This window comes from Hyperoodon ampullatus (genome assembly GCF_949752795.1).
Source record: "Hyperoodon ampullatus genome assembly, chromosome: X".
NCBI lineage: Eukaryota > Metazoa > Chordata > Mammalia > Artiodactyla > Ziphiidae > Hyperoodon > Hyperoodon ampullatus.
The window spans coordinates 116,307,311-116,326,693 of NC_136913.1; the positions used below are offsets into that span (position 1 = coordinate 116,307,311).

At 39.6% G+C, this 19,383-nt stretch overlaps 1 pseudogene across 1 annotated transcript; it reads right to left on the reverse strand.

Moving 5' to 3' along the window:
- Positions 1–17,514: 17,514 nt before the first annotated feature.
- Positions 17,515–18,967, reverse strand: LOC307069807 (annexin A2-like; annotated as a pseudogene). The gene is made up of 2 exons: positions 18,496–18,967; positions 17,515–18,016 (listed from the first exon to the last, which is right to left on the reverse strand). The product of its transcript is annotated as an annexin A2-like (transcript).
- Positions 18,968–19,383: the final 416 nt, after the last annotated feature.

Below are 19,383 nucleotides of genomic sequence, written 5' to 3' on the forward strand. Positions count from 1 at the left end.
CGTGGTTTCCACGTTTTTTCGTTCCCAATTCGTATGCTCTGACTTCTGTGATCCTAGCTCATTTCTTAAATCCCTCGACTTTGTTGGTCTCTGTCTGGAGGGGCAGATTTCTTTTTCAGATCATCCATTTGGATGCACTAGACCAAAGGGAAGTGAATAAACAAAAAGCAATGGGGTAATAATAAAGAGAATCTAGTGAGAGTTCATATAGTTAGTGAGAAACACTCGTCCCCATTATACAAGCACCGTTCGCCTCAATGATATTAGGTAAAGCCCTGACGAACAAGTAGCAGAACCAGAATTTTTTTTTTCTTGGCTTTATGAACGAAGACTCTAACGATCACGATTCAGCTTGTGTGAGACCTGGAATTACTTATTTTATTGAACACCTGCGTAGCAGTTACTGTGTGCTAGGCAGTATTCTGAGAGCTCTAGAAATATTAACTCATTTAATCCTCACCACTTGAATGACCCTGGGAGAGAGATGGCCTCTGTGTTGTGTTAATCATACATACCTAGAAAATACAGGAAACTTAATAACCAGGAAATTTAAAATAAAAAAAAGAAAAATTCATCTTTTGCAAAAATAGTTTTACCTGCTTCTTCAACTCAGTTGTACCATATTAAAACTTGCCAAGCCTAATCGTCATTTTAATCCTCAATATTTATGTGTTCTGACCATAATAGAGTTTTTAAACCACTTTTAGATAGTTTCCTTTAAATTGCCTATATTTTCCTGCCAGCTGGATTAGAAACACGAGCTCTGTGTTTAGATATCAGTAATGTTTAGACATGATGAGATTTGATTGGTCTATTCATTCAGAATATATCCATTAAACCTTATTACCTGCCAAGAATAGTAACAAACTCTTTGAAAAGTAAAATAAGCAGTAGAGTGGAGGTAAGAGCTACCTGTTCTCTGATGTACTCCATATTTTTCTCTTATTCAAACAGTTTGGTTTTGACCCTCTGTTCTGTATTTAACCATTGCCTTCTGCAGTCACCCTGACTTTACTAAGCTTTAGCTGCCATCTTTCATAAACTTTCCAGCTTACCCTGGGAACTTCAGCAGTGGCTTTCAGGAATCTTGGTACCAGCCCAGATTCTACTGCTACCTAGTTATGTGCCATTAATCTCTCTGGAATTTTGTCAACTGTAAAATAGAAATGATTTACCTACTTTACAGGATAGCTGTGAAGGACAGGTTATTTAAACCTGTATTTATTCATAAAATAATGTAATAAGTATTTATCGAGTACTTATGGGTACAAAAATAGTATCCAGAGAAATATCCAGAGGCACCTGGTCTGTCTTTTCACTTAAATAGAAGGGCAGAGGAATCTTGGCTTTGCCACTTAGTAGTTGTAATTTGAGTAACCCCTCCCGGCTTCGGTTTCCTCCTTTGAAAAATGGGCATTGTGGTGGCGCCTAACTCACAGAGTTACTGTAAGCATTAAATGCGATCACATATTTCAAGTGCTTAGGACAGTACCTGGCACATAATAAGTGCCCCCCAAATGGTAGCTATTGTTAACCTGTCTTATATCAGGAATGGAGACTCCAAATCGTCCTCATGTCTGGGGTTTAGGTAACCTAATTCTGCCCAATATAACTACACGTTTCTTAGTCTATTCTCAGAATGAATGAAGAATGATTATGATACTTCATGTTATACATGAACTTGTCATGAAGTGTCTCAAGATAATCCCATTATTTTAAATTCACCACTGATTAGCTGAGCAAGGTTAATGATTGAACCAATTGAGATAAGTATGTGAAAACATTTTTTTAAAACTGTAAAGTGCTATACCACGTTATGTCTATTTTAATAACTCCCATTTCACTCGTTTCACTTGCCTTATCTCCCAGTTCTCTATATGGTTCCTAAAATGTGTGGTTTTTCAAAATTATTAGCATGGAGTTAAGATTTCACTACTCAATGTGGCTCATTAACTGATGGTGAAAAATTCTAAAAGAGCAGTTCTTAGAATGTTTTGAGCCATGATAGCATTGTTAAATGGAAACACTGGGATGTATACTAAATTCTGAGATATTCGCTTTAAGAAAATAAGCCTCCCTGCTTTAACCCCAATTTTTTTCTTAGATGAATAGCTTCGAGCAGCTAGGTTTTATTCATTGTAAAAATATACTGTATGATTATGGTAAAACACACACACACACACGGAAAACAATGATTTGTTTGTGCGATTGGTTCAATTGTGCTAGCGCCTTACCAGGACCCTTTGGGAGCGGGTGGTCTCTAAGCACTTAAAAGTGTCCCCGCCCACACCCCCAGGCTTCAGTGTTTTTAAAATTGCAAAGGTGTAGGGTGTCTGTTGTAACAGGATGGAAAAATTCGTCCTGGGAGATAACAAGCTTGTTGGCCTCAGTCATAAGGGGACACTGGGCTAACCCAAACTGAGAAAACTGGGTATTAGACTTAAGGCAGAAAGGATGGCGCTCCCACATACCTTATTCCATTCTTTCTTTCCTAAATAATGGTTAACGAAACCACGCCAGGGTTAACACAGGAGCGGAAGAACAACCAAGGTGAGTCTGCACTAGGGAGAGAGAAGGGAGCACCGCATTTGGAGAGGAAAGGCGGCTCCCTCACCGCCTGTGCGCCCCCATCGAGAATGACACAGGCGCCTGCGATAATGCTCATTGCTTGCGTGATAAACAGGCGTCAGCGGGCCGGACCCAGGACGCATGCGCAGAGGGGCGGTGCCCAAATGATTATCCAGGGCTGCAGGTTGTAGTTTTTGTTTTGGCCGGAGAGGCTTACCCGGGGTTGCCTTGGCTGAGAGAAATAAAGGAGAAGGATTCACGGATTAAGATAAATTCCTCATTTTCATTACAGGCTTGGAGGTGGAGGATCTCAGTGTTGGTGCCCCGAGCTTGGGAGTTAGGCGGGTCGGAGCCAGTCCTGCCCCACTTTGTGCCCACCGGTGTTAGGGATGGTAGGGCTGCAAAAGTGAGCACGCACTCGTCTAAGAGCTTCCTCCTTTCTTCTCTTTTCCCCCTTTTTCCTCTCTCCCTACATCAGCTCCTCACTTTGACTTGTGCTTATATGAACGGGAGCCAGAAAACCTTGAGAGCTCCAAACTAAGCTTCGGCACGGACATGGCACAGGAGAAAATGGAACTAGGCTTGGAGGTGCTGCCGAGTTCAACCACCACAGAAGACAACACTCTGAGAAGATCCAACAGCGTCCCTTTGATCAGTGGGCTTGGGTGAGCAGGACTGAGATACTGGAGGAGGCAAGCGGGGGCGGTGGAGGGTGGCAAGAGCTGCAAAAATGTGACTTCCAATAGCATTCCCACCCCTTTATTCATCGAGGTTTTGCAGGTATCTCCGGTGTTCCTGGTGTCCGGAAGACCCCACCCTCAGTCTGGGGGCGGGGGGAGGCGGGGCGGGCTGACCGGAGGGCGAGCTCACACAGGAACCTGAACGTCCTCTTCTGACAGTTCATCGCGACCGGAAGGCAGCAATCATTTGGTTTGGAGCACGACTTTTTCTAGCTTCACCCCATCTCTTACCCACTCTTGAAGAAACTGCACTCCCCACCCTCGCCTCCAGATCTTCTGTAATGACTGTAATTTTTTGTCATTCTCTCTGCTGCTTTGTCACTTCTGACCTTCACCTTCAGCACAGTTGGAATGGAACTAGTTGTCAAGCAAATAAGCTTGGGCCTTTTTTACACCTAGTTTTTATTTGAACAAAAAGTTTAGGTATCACCGAAAATTGATCTCCTAAATTTTGCATTCTCAATGGCCGATATTGCCCCTACTTAGTTCTTGGTGGGTGAAAAATTTTTTCTCGTATGTATAAAGCACAGGTATACATACAGCACATAGACTGATATGCAGTATATTTGTGCTTTTTAAATGGTGTGGGGATTTTCGAGGAGGATTTGGGTGAGGAAATGTCTAAAAGGCTCTTTAGAGCTCTGCTGATGAAAAAAGATTTAAAAGATTTAACTAACTGATGGTTAACTGTATTTCCTGCACATATCCAAAGATCTGGCATGACTTAAGCTTATTATTTCTTAAAATAGAATTTTAAAGTGAGATCTTGGATCTCACATCCCAGTATCATAAGGTTTTCTCAGTATTGTAAAAATGTCTGAAAAATGCATTCACTGTTACAAGGGAACTCAAGAGACCAGATCTATCTATCTTCCTTGTTTAATGTATGGGGAAACAGGCCCATGAATCTCCAAAATGTCAGTCAGTAGTAGAGCCAGTACTAGGAAGCTGTGTCTCCAAATTCCTAGGCTAGTGCTTTGTCCACTACTAATCAATATCTAAGCTGATTAACTAAACAGATGCAGCTTTCTGGTCATTTCAGTTAAGGGAGAATATGCTGTAACAAAATGAAAAGCAAACTAAGTGACCAGAAAATAATACATTACCTTTTTAAACAGGCAGATAGAAAAATAAAGGGTGGAGGCAGCTCTGCATGTTGTACTGAGAACAAGAACATTCTGTAAATTCAGGATTCTACTCTAAATCCTGTTGTGTGAATAAATGAACTGTTATGGACACACTCTGCTAGTAGAAGAAAACACTTGAGGAGAATGTTCATTTTTCTGAAAGGCTTTATGAAATGAAGAACAATTTGCAAATACGTAGATGACAGAGGATATATATTTGAAGGAACGTGTGGATCCTGTTTAATATATTAAGTGCTGGGGCGGGGGGAGGTGGATGACCAGGCCCCTTTTCCCGATCCTCAAAGTCCTGGAAGCAAAGAGTGATCCCAGTTATCCCTTCATACTTTGCTTTGTTCTGCAAAGGATTTGAAATTTTTGCTTTTATCATCTTAGAGCATGGTTACAGTGTTGAATTCCATGGCTTAAGATCCTGATGCAGGAAGTGAATTTTGTACAGAAAGGTTAGGGGCAGTTGCATATTTATCTAGTAGGAGTTAACCCACAAAGCAGACCAAGTCCAGGGACTCTGTCTGTCAAAAAGAAGTAGCATAGGAATGGTATATCACATGCCCGAGGTCATGTAATCAACAAGAAAAAATTTAGAGTAGAATTACACTGAGCCTTAGTTGAATTCATTTCCCACCAGTTCTTTGCAGTTGCATATGTCCACTGCTCACTTTTCCCACTTTCTTTAAGGTGGGCCTCTAATACTCATTGCCTGGCCTCTATCACAGCTCACTAAATATTGTTGCACCTCTTTCAAGCAATTTTCCAATTTTGCTTGATGTTTCCTGTATATAAAGACTTTCAGTCTCTTGCACCAGCATTTGCAGAATTTGTTCTTTAAATGTCAACTCTTTAATACAAGTATCACTATTTTTTAAGAAGTTCCTGCATAGTTTTGTGTTCATCTTGTATTAATAAAAATACCAATGTCAGAAGTTTTAAACCTCTTGGTTCTTTATACTCTTTAGCCCCTCTAGTTGGCTGACTTCGATACCGCTGTCAGTGACTTTATTTAAAGGTAGTATTTTTTTTCTTCTACTTCTCTGGCCCTTGTTAGAATTAGACCTTAAATTCTTGGATTTCTGCCAGTGCCTTCCCCCCTTAAATACTGCTAGCCTGACCCTGCATTTAAACTGTTACTGCCTCAGTTTTGTTTGAAAGGTAAACTACTGCCTGGTGGCCAAATTCAGCCTGCTGATTGGTTTTGTAAATAAAGTTTTATTGGAACACAGCCACACCCATTTGTTTACTTATTGTCCTTGGGCCACTTTCCCAGTACACTGGCAGAGTTGAGTAGTTGCAATGAAGATTGTATGGCCCACCAAGCCCAAAACATTTACTGTCCGGCCCTTTACAGAAAAAGTTTGCCAACTATCGGGTTTATTAAACTTGTGCAAACCTGGAAGAAGAATAGTGGCCATGAAGAGTGATTGCTTTGGGAATATAACTGGCATAAATATACTGTAGTTTCGACAGAGCTGCTTACTGATCATTTAAACATTATCTAGTTATATTACTGCTTACTGATCACTTAAACATTATCTAGTTATATTACTTTCACTTTTTCCAAATTGTAAGTAGCACTTAATTCTAGATATCACCTAGGATTTTATGAATTCATGTTGAGTGACTCATATCAGTTGAAAAATATGCTGCCTCAATGATTTTTTTTCAGTTATAGTCTTATTAAATAAAATTGGCAGATGAAAACTTAGGGGAGAATATAATTGTCAGCCTTAAGAATTAGCCCGGGTGGGGGGAGAGATAAATTGGAAGATTGGGCTTGACATATACACACCACTATATATAAAATAGATGACTAATAAGGACGTACTGTGTAGCACAGGGAACTCTACTCAATACTCTGTAATGGCCTATATGGGAAAAGTATCTAAACAAGAGTGGATATATGTATATGTATAACTGATTCACTTTGCTGTACACGTGAAACTAACACAACACTGTAAATCAACTATACCCCAATAAAAATTTTAAAAAAAGAATTACCCCCCCCACACACAAAAGACAGTGGAAATATGTAACCCATTAGTTTCCTTCCAACTTCCTAGTAGTGACTGCTAAAATATATTCCTCTTCTCGTGGGGGAAAATGACTGGGAAAGGAAGTAAAAATTAGACCTGTACATATATCCTCTCAAAAAATATTGAGTTACTGCCTGTTATATGCAAGTTACTATTCTGCAAAGATGTATGTCTAGGCTCAATAAGCTTTTTTTTTTTTTTTTTTTGCGGTACACAGGCCTCTCACTGTTGTGGCCTCTCTCATTGAGGAGCACAGGCTCCGGACGCGCAGGCTCAGCGACCATGGCTCACAGGCCTAGCTGCTCCGCGGCATGTGGGATCTTCCTGGACCGGGGCACGAACCTGTGTCCCCTGCATCGGCAGGCAGACTCTCAACCACTGCACCACCAGGGAAGCCCAAGCTTTTTTTTTTTAATGTATTTATTTTTGGCTGTGTTGGGTCTTCATTGCTGTGTGCGGGCTTTTCTCTAGTTGTGGCAAGCGGGGGCTACTCTTCGTTGAGGTGTGTGGGCTTCTCATTGCAGTGGCTTCTCTTGTTGCAGAGCACGGGCTCTAGGCGCGTGGGCTTCAGTAGTTGTGGCACGTGGGCTCAGTAGTTGTGGCTCGCAGGCTTAGTTGCTCTGCAGCATGTGGGATCTTTCTGGACCAGGGCTCGAACCTGTGTCCCCTGCATTGGCAGGAGGGTTCTTAACCACAGTGCCACCAGGGAGCCTCTCAATAAGCTTTTAATAGGGGAAATAAATACTTAAAAGACTTCAATGTATGTTAGAATGACATGTGCTTAGGGAAAGAAAGTGCTAGGGTAATTAAGAGAAGGGAGTGAGAAGTGACAGCAGAATTGGTGAGGGATACAGGAAAGATTCTTGGACAGGTGGCATTTAAGATGGGCCCTAACAGATTGACAGAATGCAGACTGGAAGAAAGGGGGCCAGATAGCTGGACAGCATTCCAAGAACACGGAACAGGCTTGGAAGTAGGAAAGCATCTGCTGACCAGTGCTGATCCTCAGGGACATTTTACCAATCCATGATTTTAAAAAGTTACAGCATACTTTCCTGGGCAGGACTGTATTTTACTCAGATTGTTAGTCCTGCTTTATTCTTATTATTTTTAATAATAGCCCTGCTTTTTAAAAAATAACAAAATATCCTTTTATAAATGAAATGATGGTGTTGATAGTTGGTTAGATTTTTAAAGAATGACCTTACTTGGCAAGAGAAAATGGTAGCAACTGTATGTTTGTGCCAAGATTTTGTTTTGAAATTTTCCCAGTCTATGAAATCCAAAAGTCTGTGGAGCTAAATTGTGGAAGGCTTTGAAAGTTATAGGAAAGAATGTAACTGAATTCAGCAGGCGATGAAGAGAGTCATTGAAAGTTGTGAGCAGGAGAGCAAGCTGATTGCAGTAGGGAAAGGACAGAGGTGAGCCGACCAATTAGACTATTGCAGAGTCAGTGGAAAAGTAAAAATGCTTTGAATTGGTTTTTGGCAAGGAGCCTGGAAAGAATAAGATGGACATGAGAGATCACAGAGGTAAAACCTAAAAGACCTGGCACCTGATTGGATATAGGTGGCAGAAAAGAACATGTTAAAGATGTTTTCTTATTATCACTGGGGAAACCTGGATGAAGGGTACATGAGAGCTCTCTATATTCTTTTTGCAATTTCTTGTGAGTCTTAAACAGTTTCCAAATGAAACGTTATAACAGCACACGACTATATTTAAAATAGGTAACCAACAAGGACCTACTGTAAAGCACAGGGAACTCTGCTCAGTATTCTGTAATAACCTAAATGGGAAAAGAATTTGAAAAAGAATATATATATATATATACATATATATATATATGTGTATATACACACACACATATGTATAACTGGATCACTTTGCTGTACACCTGAAACTAACACAACATTGTAAATCAACTATAGTCCAATATAAAATAATTTTTTAAAGTTATAACAAAAACAAAACATAAAAAGGAAAAGAGGACTTCTTCAGAGTCCCAACCTCAAATCAGGCCGAGGCCCGCCAGGCGAGCACCTTCAAGGCTGGGCAAACAAGGACCATCTTCAGCATGCAGCGGCTGCTCAGCTTCAGTACATTGTTGCCATGGGGGAATGTGGCCCAGTGTGGCAAAATCTTGCAAACTTTCAGTAGAATCCAGAAATCTGGAATGTGGATTCTTTATGTGAAATCTCCATGGTTGTTCCAAGTGTGCACAACTAATTCAAAAACATTTTTAACACTGAGTAGGCCAAATGAAACATATCTGAAAATCTCAGTTCTGTTGACCCCTGCTACTGGCTATCGTTCTCATTCATGTGAAAGTTTGGGAGTCGAGAGGGAGTTGGTACTAGCACATAATAGCTTCAGTCATAAATTTAAGTTGGTTACAAGTTTACACAGAAAATGATGTCTCTCCAAGGCCACAATAAATTATATTTATTCTTGGTAGCATGATTAGAGGTAACATGGCATGCTTGAGAATTCCTTACCTTACATGGACAGTTGTTTAGGCTCAGCCAACCAAGGCTGTGTGTGTGTGTGTGTGTGTGTGTGTGTGTGTGTGTGTTCTACTTTCTACATCTGCACAGCTGTCTCCACTAAGAAGCCATTTACATCAATGGCATTGTTGTTTAAGGATTTGAAATCTTATTTCTTTAAAAAATGTTTGTAATAGATTTTATATGACAAATGTTTTCCTTTTCTTCTTAGTGGTAATTCACAGGTGTTCCAATCTGACACATTAAGAACTCGAAGAAACAGTACATCGTGTATGGCACAGCACTGTCTGGTAAGAAAATGCTTATAGACTTGCACTATTGGCCTTAGTCAGTGGTTCTCAAACTTGAGTGTGCACCTGGAAAACTTGTTAGAACAGACTACTGGCCCTCAACCCCAGAGTTTCTGATTCAGGAGGTCTCGGGCAGGGCCTGAGAATTTGCATCTCTAACAAGTTCCCACTTTGAGAAACATTGCTCTAAACATTACTGAAGGAAAAATAAACACATTGACTGCGGCTATGATTGGTGCAGCTGCTGCAGCTGCAGCAGAATTAACTTTTAAATCCCACATGGATTTAACATTGAGATTTGCTTTTATATATAAAACCATCTGGCTTTCAATTTTTAAAAGAACATTCTAATTTTGAGAGGAAAACTTGCAGGCTCTCCTAAGGGTAGTTTTCAGGCTTATAGTTGGACTTTATCTCGCATTTATCTTGAATTGAAAATATAGTTTGTTTTTCATGGTGTTATAATGCAATCTCTAAATTAGAACTCATCTACAAATTATCCTGTAAACATAGGAAATATGCTTGTACATCAGTAAGCCAAAGTGAATAAATGATTCACACTATGAATCATTTTATTGAGGTGAAATTCATATAACACATAGTTAACTATTTTAAAGTATACAATTCAGGGGCATTTGGTGCATTCACAATGTTGTTCAACCACCACCTCTCTCTTGTTTCAAAAAGCACAATCCTTGTCTTGTTCCTGATCATAAGTGGAAAGCTTTCAGTCTTTCATCATTGAGTATGATATTAGCTATAGGTTTGGGTAAATGCACTTCATCATGTTAGGGAAATTCCTTTCTATTCCTGCTTGCTGAGTATTTTTATCATGAAAGGGTGTTGAATTGTTTCAAATGCTTTTTCTGCATCTATTGAGATGATCATTTGTTTTTTCCTCTCTATTCTGTTAATATGATTTACTACTTTGATTTTCTTATGTTGAACCACCTTTGAATTCCTGGGATAGACCCCACTTGGTCTTGGTGTATAATCCTTTTAATGTACTATTAGATTCGGTTTGTTATTATTTTGTTGAGGATTTTTCCACCTGTATTCATAAGGGATATTGGGCCATAGGTTTCTTTTCTTGTAGTATCTTTGCTGGCTTTGGTACCAGGGTAATGCTGATCTCATAGAATGTGTTAGGAAATGTTCCTCCTCTTATATTTTTGGCAGAGTTTTATTAGGATTGGTGTTGATTCTTTAAATGTTTGGTAGAATTTACCAGTGAAGCCATCTGGCCCTAGACTTTTCTTTATTGGGAGGTTGTGGAAACAGATTCTATCTCTTTACTTGTTTACAGGTCTTTTGAGATTTTATAGTTCCTCTTCAGTTAGTTTGGTAATTTGTGTGTTTTTAGAAATTTGTCCATTTTGTCTAGGTTATCTGAGGAAATTGTTGATATACAGTTATTCACAGATTTCTCTTATATGATTTAATATGATGGAAGCTATAGAACATATTTTAATGAAATGTTATAGCTTGGAACCTATTTTAAAAATTGCCTCCTAATCTTAAAACTGGACATTTTCCTCTGTATAAAATGATATTCAATATTATTCCCACAAATGTACTAATAGTATATTGGGAAAAAAATAGAACTGTTCATTAAACAAATCTTTCTTCCTCTACCCACCCGCTCATTTACTCATTCATTCAACATTTACTGAGCATTTGCTTGTCTATCAAAGCCCTCTATACCAGATCAGCTCAGTGCTTTGTGACCACCTAGAGGGGTGGGATAGGGAGGGTGGGAGGGAGGGAGACGCAAGAGGGAAGAGATATGGGAACATATGTATATGTATAACTGATTCACTTTGTTATAAAGCAGAAACTAACACACCATTGTAAAGCAATTATACTCCAATAATGATGTTTTTAAAAAAAGCCCTCCATACCTATCCAGTCTTCTTTTCTACTCAGCCAAGTCAACAAATATTTTTAGGAACCTACTATGTATTAAGCCCTGATCTACTTGCCAGGGAGATCTAACCTAGTTTGAGGGATTTAGAGAAGAAATGACATAGTAGTTGAGATCTTACTGCTGTGTAGGTGTTCGCTAGTTTGGGATATTGGTTACAGGAACAGACAATATTCCAGGTTAAAAAAATGGCATGTTAGAAGGCCGAGAGTGTGGTGTGTAGAGAACAGAGTATGTAGAGAATTTGAAAGAAGTACATTCTAGTGTATTATGTACATCTAGTGGAAGATGAAGTGGTGAGAAGTGAGGTTGGAGATATAAACTAGTGCAAAGTCTTGTGGGGCTCTCCAAGTCATTTTAAAGATTTTGCACTTTGGGAATTCCCTGGTGGTCCAATGGTTAGGACTCAGCGCTTTCACTGCCGGGGCCCCGGGTTCAATCCCTGGTCAGGAAACTAAGATCCCACAAGCCACACAGTGTGGCCAAAAAAAAAAAGATTCTGCCCTTTATCTTAAGGTCAGTGGAAAGCCGTTAAAGAATTCTAAGTCTGTGATTGACCTGATCAAATTTGCATTTTTGTTTTTTAAATTAATTAATTAATTAACTTATTTATTTTTGGCTGTGTTGGGTCTTCATTGCTGCACGTGGGCTTTCTCTAGTTGTGGCGAGTGGGGGCTACTCTTCGTTGTGGTGCGCGGGCTTCTCATTGTGGTGGCTTCTCTTGTTGCAGAGCACGGGCTCTATGCGCACAGGCTTCAATAGTTGTGGCACATGGGCTTAGTTGCTCCACGGCCTGTGGGATCTTCCTGGACCAGGGCTTGAACCCGTGTCCCCTGCATTGGCAGGCGGATTCTTAACAACTGTGCCACCAGGGAAGTCCCAAATTTGCATTTTTAAAAGATTACCCTGGCTGCAGAGGGGGAAAGTATTGATAGATTGGAAGAGGACAAAAGATACAAGAAGCTCAGATAGGCACCTGCAGTAACCCTGGCAAACAGCTGATAGTAACTTGGACTAATGTGATGGCAGTGGGCATGGAGAATGGTGGCAGATGCGTGAGATATTTGAAAGGTAGAATCAACTGGTGATAGATTCTATGGAGAGGGGGAAACAGTGGACGCAAAGATGACTACTAGCTCTCTGGCTTGGGCAACTGATGGGTTAGTGGTACCACAGAAGAAGGGAACACAGGAGGAAACGTGGATTTAGAAGGGAAGATGAGTTTAGTTTTGGACATGTTAAGTTTGAGGTTCTCAGATCTTTAAGTGGAGATGTTATGTATACTAGTTTGAAGCTCGGGATAGAGATCTGGGCTAGAGATACATTTAGGACTCATCAATAGATTATTATTTAAAGCTATGGGAATGAATGAAATGACCTATGGAGAGAGTATAAAAGGAGAAGAGAAGAGGCTATAGGAAAAAGCTTTAAAAATCACCAGATTTAAAAATCAATCTCAGAAGAGACCCCACAAAAGAAGACTATGATGGAATGGTCAGAGAGGTGGGAGGAGACTCAGAAGAGAGTATCATGATAAAGACTGAAAGGTGTCCTTCTGAATTACCAAAATGGAGCTTATTCATGAACTTGAAAGTTCAGTGGAGAAAAGGGTAGGATGAGAAGCCAGATTGGATTGGGTTAAATAATGACTGAGAGGAAAGGACCTATAAATGGCACCATACATATGCGCTTGATTATTTGGGGGGGCAGATTACCCTTTCTGTGCCTTAATTTCCTCATCTGTAAAATGGGAATGTAATAGTATCTGCCTCATAAGTTTGTTGTGATTATATTAATCAGTGTAAAGCACTCAGCACAGCACTGGTACATACTAAATGCTCAATAAATGTGTTTCTGCTAGTAATAGTATGTATGTAGAGAAACTATGTACCTGACATTTTTTTAAATGCATAATTTTCCTTAGGATTTCTAGGCTCTTAATTCCCACAAGGTTCAGCTTAATATCATGCATATTTAAAATAAACCATCCTGTACAATGGATTGGGTTTGGCAGAACTGAAGTCATTTTAACTTATTTGATTTCAAGGCTTATTGGTTTAGCTTGCTGTAACAGCATTATGCATATGCTTTTATTTTGTTCCAAGTATCACCTCATTATAATTATAAGACATATGGAGGTATATAGTTGCCTTAAGTATAGATAGGCTGAGTTATCTAGGAAAATGACATAATAATTAGAATGTTTGGGGCAGAAGTAACAAAATTCAATTAGAAGTGACTTAAACAATAAGGGACATTTATTATCTCAAACAACAAGAAGTCTTATGAAAGGAGGTTCCAAGGTTGGTTAATTCAGTGGCTCAGGGTTGTCATCAGAGACCCAGGTTCCTTCCATCTTTCCACTCTACCATCCTGAGCAGCCTCACTAACCTTTGTACCTAGTAATTAGACCCAGGGTTCAGAATCACATGTATAGCATGATCTTCTATATATTTACAGATGTCGAGAAGGATATGTATCAATCTATTATTAATAGTTATCTCTGGAGCATGGAATTACAGGAAGAATTTTACTTCCACCTTATGCATTTCTATACTATTTGAATGTTTTTCACAAAGCATCAACAATAGAGGTGTTTTCATTTCTAGTGGATATACCATATTGCAAAATAGAAATATCCCTGTTGAAAAAATATTGTTTTGAAAATACAGTCGTCCCTTGGTATTGGCAGGGGATTGGTTCTAGGACCCGCAGATGATACCAAAATCCGAGTATGCTCCAGTCCCATAGCCCACCCTCCATATCCAAGGGTTTGAATCCTCGGATTCAACCAGCCACAGGTTGTGTATTAAATTTGCAATCTGTGGTTGTTTTAACCCATGGATGGGAACCCTCAGATACAAACAGCCGACTGTATATTTATTGAAAAAAATCCAGGTGTAAGTGGACTTGTGCAGTTCAAACCCATGTTGTTCAAGGGTCAACTGTACTTGAAAAGTGTTATTGAATGATGTCATTAACCATAAGTTTAAGGTTCCTATCCCATACTAGACTGTCCTTAAAATTGGTACTGCAGGAATCTAGAGTATTCAGATTCCCAGAGACAGAAAGTGGAATGGTGGTGGTGGTGTTGGTTTAATGGGTATAGAGTTTCAGTTCTGCAAGATGAAAAGGATTCTAGAGATTGGTTACATAACAATATGAATGTACTTATTTAACACTACTGAACTGTACACTTAAAAATGGTTAAGATGGTAAATTTGATGTTTATGTATATTTTACCACAATTAAAAAAATTTAAATGAAGCTGCTTATAATGTATTAAAATGTAGGTAGAACAGTGTTTTAGAAAAAATTGCGGTGATAGAGGGCATTGAAGAATCACGGTTGTCGTTTAACACACAAATAGAGATGTATATTTACAAACCTTGTAAAAATCTGCTATCTCACAATTATTTTCTTAATTAAGTTCAAATGTTTTCTTCACCACTATCAGGAAATCACCCCACCCCACTTCTGATGAGCAGAAACCCGAGGCCCTCTTCTGTCTATGGAGACTATGCCTTCCCCCTGAAGTACCCCTTTGCTGTATCCCCTAAGACCTCCGAGGTTGGCATGCCTGTTTCCCCACTCTTCTGTTCGGAATTCTCTTCCTGGAACCTCTGTTAAACTTGGTGCAGCCTTGTTTTTTCTCCAGGAAAAGTATCTCATCTTCCTGTCAGAAACGGTTGTACTTTACTTGAGCAATTTGTCCGTTTTAATTTTATGGCTACCAATATTTACCTGATTAGGTTTTGCTTTACACATTGGCAACTATGAACTCTAAATCCAATCTATGGCCCACCCAGTAGTGAGTGTGTAATACATTCCTTGCCCTGCATTATGCTATGTCCTTCTAGCCTACATTCAATTCATGTTCAGTATCTTCGTAAGCCACCTTAAATCATTTTGGGAACTAGGGAGAGACATTCATAAACATAGCATACAACCCTTGTTCAGAATTTTCTAAGTGCTTTATCTCTAGTAACTACAGTAGGAAATGGGTTAAAAATAGCAAACCTAGGAAAGTTAAACATTATTTTAAAAAAATTAATGTCTTTACAATATTAGTTTTCTGTGGTCTCTCTTAAATGGAACTAAGCATGACCTTTCCTCCTATCTTAATTCCTTCACTAGAGATAACACTTGGGAATCAGCTTCACCCAGCACTCTCCCAACCCCCCACTCCCACTCCTACCCTCCCTGCCCTGTGACATCATTCCTTGCTGCTGGTACTCTTGCTTCCTCCCAAGGACTTTTTTTCCCTAAAATGTGAGAGAATGGCACGACGGGAAATTTACACCAAAGATACCAGTGAGGTTTATTGACATCTCAGGAAACTAGTTCTATTTTAATACCTTGTTTCATGTAGAAAAATTATCTGAGGTAATTCCCTTGCATATACCACATACAGTACTTAATCTTTGGGAGAATTCTCTTCCAGATGCCTTTTCTACAATTAATTTTCTACATTATTACTAGAAGAACCAACCAAGTCCCATAAATGATCCATATTTTATCCAATTTAAAAGCTTTACTGTGGTTTATACTTCTATAGCTCAAGTTCAAATCCTACCTTCCCCAGACATTTCACACTATATCCTTGCAGATGTCATCAACTTCAGTCAGGCAATCTTCTCAGGATTTCCTGGATAAAGTTTTCCAGTAGGAAATTCTGAGCCATTGCCTGAAACTAAACTGGTTCCTTCCCACCTCTTAGATATCAATTAAAAATAATCTCTTCCATGAAGTCTTTCATAATTGGTTTAGAACAGTTTGCCACACCATACAATTCTCTTCTTTTGGCTTTTAAAAAAATAACAGTCATTTATAAAACAGCTAAGGTACCATATTTTTCTGTATATAGGGTGTATGTATATATTTAAGTTCAGATTAACATGTCTTTTCAATTAGATTATAAATCTTATAAACCTTAGTGTTGTACATTCTATATTGTGAACTTTCTGGGCATTTGAATGAGGATGATATGAGCATCAGTAGTATGAATTAAACTTGTTAAAATTCTACTTGTTCAAAGATATGTGTGTGGATATATATTGGATTGGCCAAAAAGTTCATTCGGGTTTTACTGTAACATTGTCCTAAAATCCGAATGAACTTTTTGGCCAACCCAATATATTTGAACTTTTTAAAGGTAAACCTAAATTTTTCAGATTTGGTGCATGTTGCCGCACAACTTCTCAATGATCAATGCTAACAGACGGGCACATTCGGGGAGAATATCCAAAACTGTGGATAAATCACAATATTTTCTACTTGCTTTGGAAAATAGATTATTTTTTACAGTATGCCTTAAGAGTGGGCATACATTTTTTTTAAAATTAGCAATAATATCTAATGTTGGATAAGTACAAGGAAATCAATGTTTTCACACACTGCTGGAAAGTGAATTTGTACAAGCTTTCTGTAGGGCAGGTCAGCAGTGCGTATCAACAGCCTTGTGACCCAGAAATTCCAACTCTATGAATTTATCCTAAAGAATTCACTAAGGATGTGTGCAAAGATTAGTTTAAAGGTTATCATAGCATTATTTATAAAAAGCAAGCAAGAAATGTGGCAACAGTATGAATGTCCAGCAACACAGAACAGATTAAATGAATGAACCTTCCTTATCTGTGTTTGAGTCCCAGTTCTAACAATTATTAGCTGTATGACGGAGCAAGTTGCTTAATTTCTCTGGCCATCAGTTTTCTAATCTTTAAAATGAAGACAATAATAATGTCAATTTTTCTACATGAAACAAGGTATTAAAATAGAACTAGTTTCCTGAGATGTCAATAAACCTCACTGGTATCTTTGGTGTAAATTTCCCATTGTGCCATTCTCTCATGGGGTTGTTGGGAGAATTGAGTGAGATAAGACACGTTTGGCACGTAAATAGGTGCTTCTTATTATTATGGTACTTCTATATGGTATAATATTCAGCCTTTAAAAATGGTGTTGCAGGTGAATTTTAACATGGAAAGATACTTGGAATGTATTTTGGGTTTGTTTTGTTTCTAAATTAAAAATTCAATTTATTCATCTGTTTACTATACAGTACAAAAGAGGCAAAGTGTTTCACATCATAGATTTCACTTCCAACTCCTTGGAATGTTCATTTCTTTGGCTAAAAGGAGAAACTTGCTGGGAAAGTCAGGCAATGCTTAGGCAAGGTGAGGGATGGGTACAAGCGGGCTGTTAACTGCAAACTGAGTTTCTAGAACTGTCACCTAGAATCATAGGAGCCCCACTTCTGGACACTTGTGCCATCTCAGGCATCACCCCCACCACCCAGGCACAGCGATGCTTACTCGTGGTTACCCTTGCTGTCCTCCTGGATGTGGTAGTGCCCGCCATACTTTCTCTTGAATTCAGACCTAATTTTCAATGTGTCCCCTTCCTTCACTGCAGGAGACCATGATTCTAATCAGGACTGTATTGTGAGTCCACTTGCCCTTCATGGAGTTGTACAGTCAGTCAGCAAAATACAGGGACTTCTTGTTCTGAATACACATGACCAGGTTCAGGAAAACATTTTGCAGGTCTCCTTTGCCCTCCTTCTTGATCATAAGGGCTATTGCTGTTGTACCTTTCAAATACTTTCTGGAGGTGACACACACTGCTCTGTCATGATGCTGATCCACTTGGAAACATCAGTTCCTTTGCTCTTCATTCCAGCATTATAGAGATCTCAAGTATGTTGGGCCAGTCAGTTCATAGTCAATGACAGATCCATCCTCTGCTCTTCTACCCTTTGCAAGGGCAACTATCAGCTTGCAGAAGTCATCAGATGTGTCAGAAGCAATGTCCTGGGACTTGCTGGTAGTCCAGTGGTTAAAAATCCACCTTCCAATGCAGGGGACATGGGTTTGATTCCTGGTCGGGGAACTAAGGTCCCACATGCCACGGGGCAACTGAGCCCACGCACCACAACTTAGAGAGCCCATGTGCCACAACTAGAGAGAAGCCTGCTCTCCGCAATGAAAGATCCTGTGTGCCGCAACTAAGACCGATGCAGCCAAAAATAATAAATAAATAAATAAATATTAAAAAAAAAAAGAGGGCTTCCCTGGTGGCGCAGTGGTTGAGAGTCCGCCTGCCGATGCAGGGGACAAGGGTTCATGCCCCGGTCTGGGAAGATCCCACATGCCGCGGCGTGGCTGGGCCGTGAGCCATGGCTGCTGAGCCTTCGGGTCCGGAGCCCGTGCTCCTCAGCAGGAGAGGCCACAACAGTGAGAGGCCCGCCTACCGCAAAAAAAAAAAGAAAAAAGAAAAAAGAAACAATGTCCTTCTCCAGATCAATCTTGTACATTTCCTTGTAGACTGTTAATTTCCTGAAGCCCCTGGTTGGTCCCTGAGCAGGTGATTTCAATGAGAGAGTCTTCATCTGTCACCAGCCCCTTCATTGTGGAGGGTTTCAACTTGGAATCCTCGTACTGAGTGGGTGTTTTTAGAAGGCCCCAAATCACCTTCTCCAGGTGGCTGGACAAGTCTGACTTCAGTGCTGATGCAAGTTCCTTTTTGGTCCTTCTCTGATAGGCAAAAGTAATATTCTGTCTCTGTTCATTGCTGCAGTTGGTCAAAATGTTGACGATGGTGATCTCATCCACGCCTTTAGTCTTGATGGCCGTTTCAATGTTCATAGTGTCCCGCTCAGCATCCCAGTTGGTGTATGCTTTGACTGACCTGTCTACATTTGGGGGTGGATAGTGGTCACCTTCTAAACTGCACTTGCACAGAATTCTGTGAACAGTAGACATTTTGATAGAAGCTGGACCAGGAGCTGAGAGCTGCAAGTGGCCCCAGATGTGAAGCTGGAATGTGTTATTAAAAAACCCCAAAACTCAAACTGCAAAATAATATCTGGAAAAATAAACACTGAAATATTTACTATGGTCATCTCTGGAGAGTAGATGATGCTTTTTTCCCCCATTAATTATGTTTTATACTGAGCATGTATTGATTGCTTTATAATGAGAAAGAAAGTGTGTCAATTTCTATTGAAAAAATTAAAGATCAGGATGAATAGGTGGAGCACAGAGGATTTTAAGGGCAGGGAAACTGCTCAGTATGATACTGGAACAATGGATTTGTGTTATTATACATTTGTCCAAACCCATAGGATGTATAACACCAAGAGTGAACTCTGATATAAGCCATGAACTTTGGTTGATGA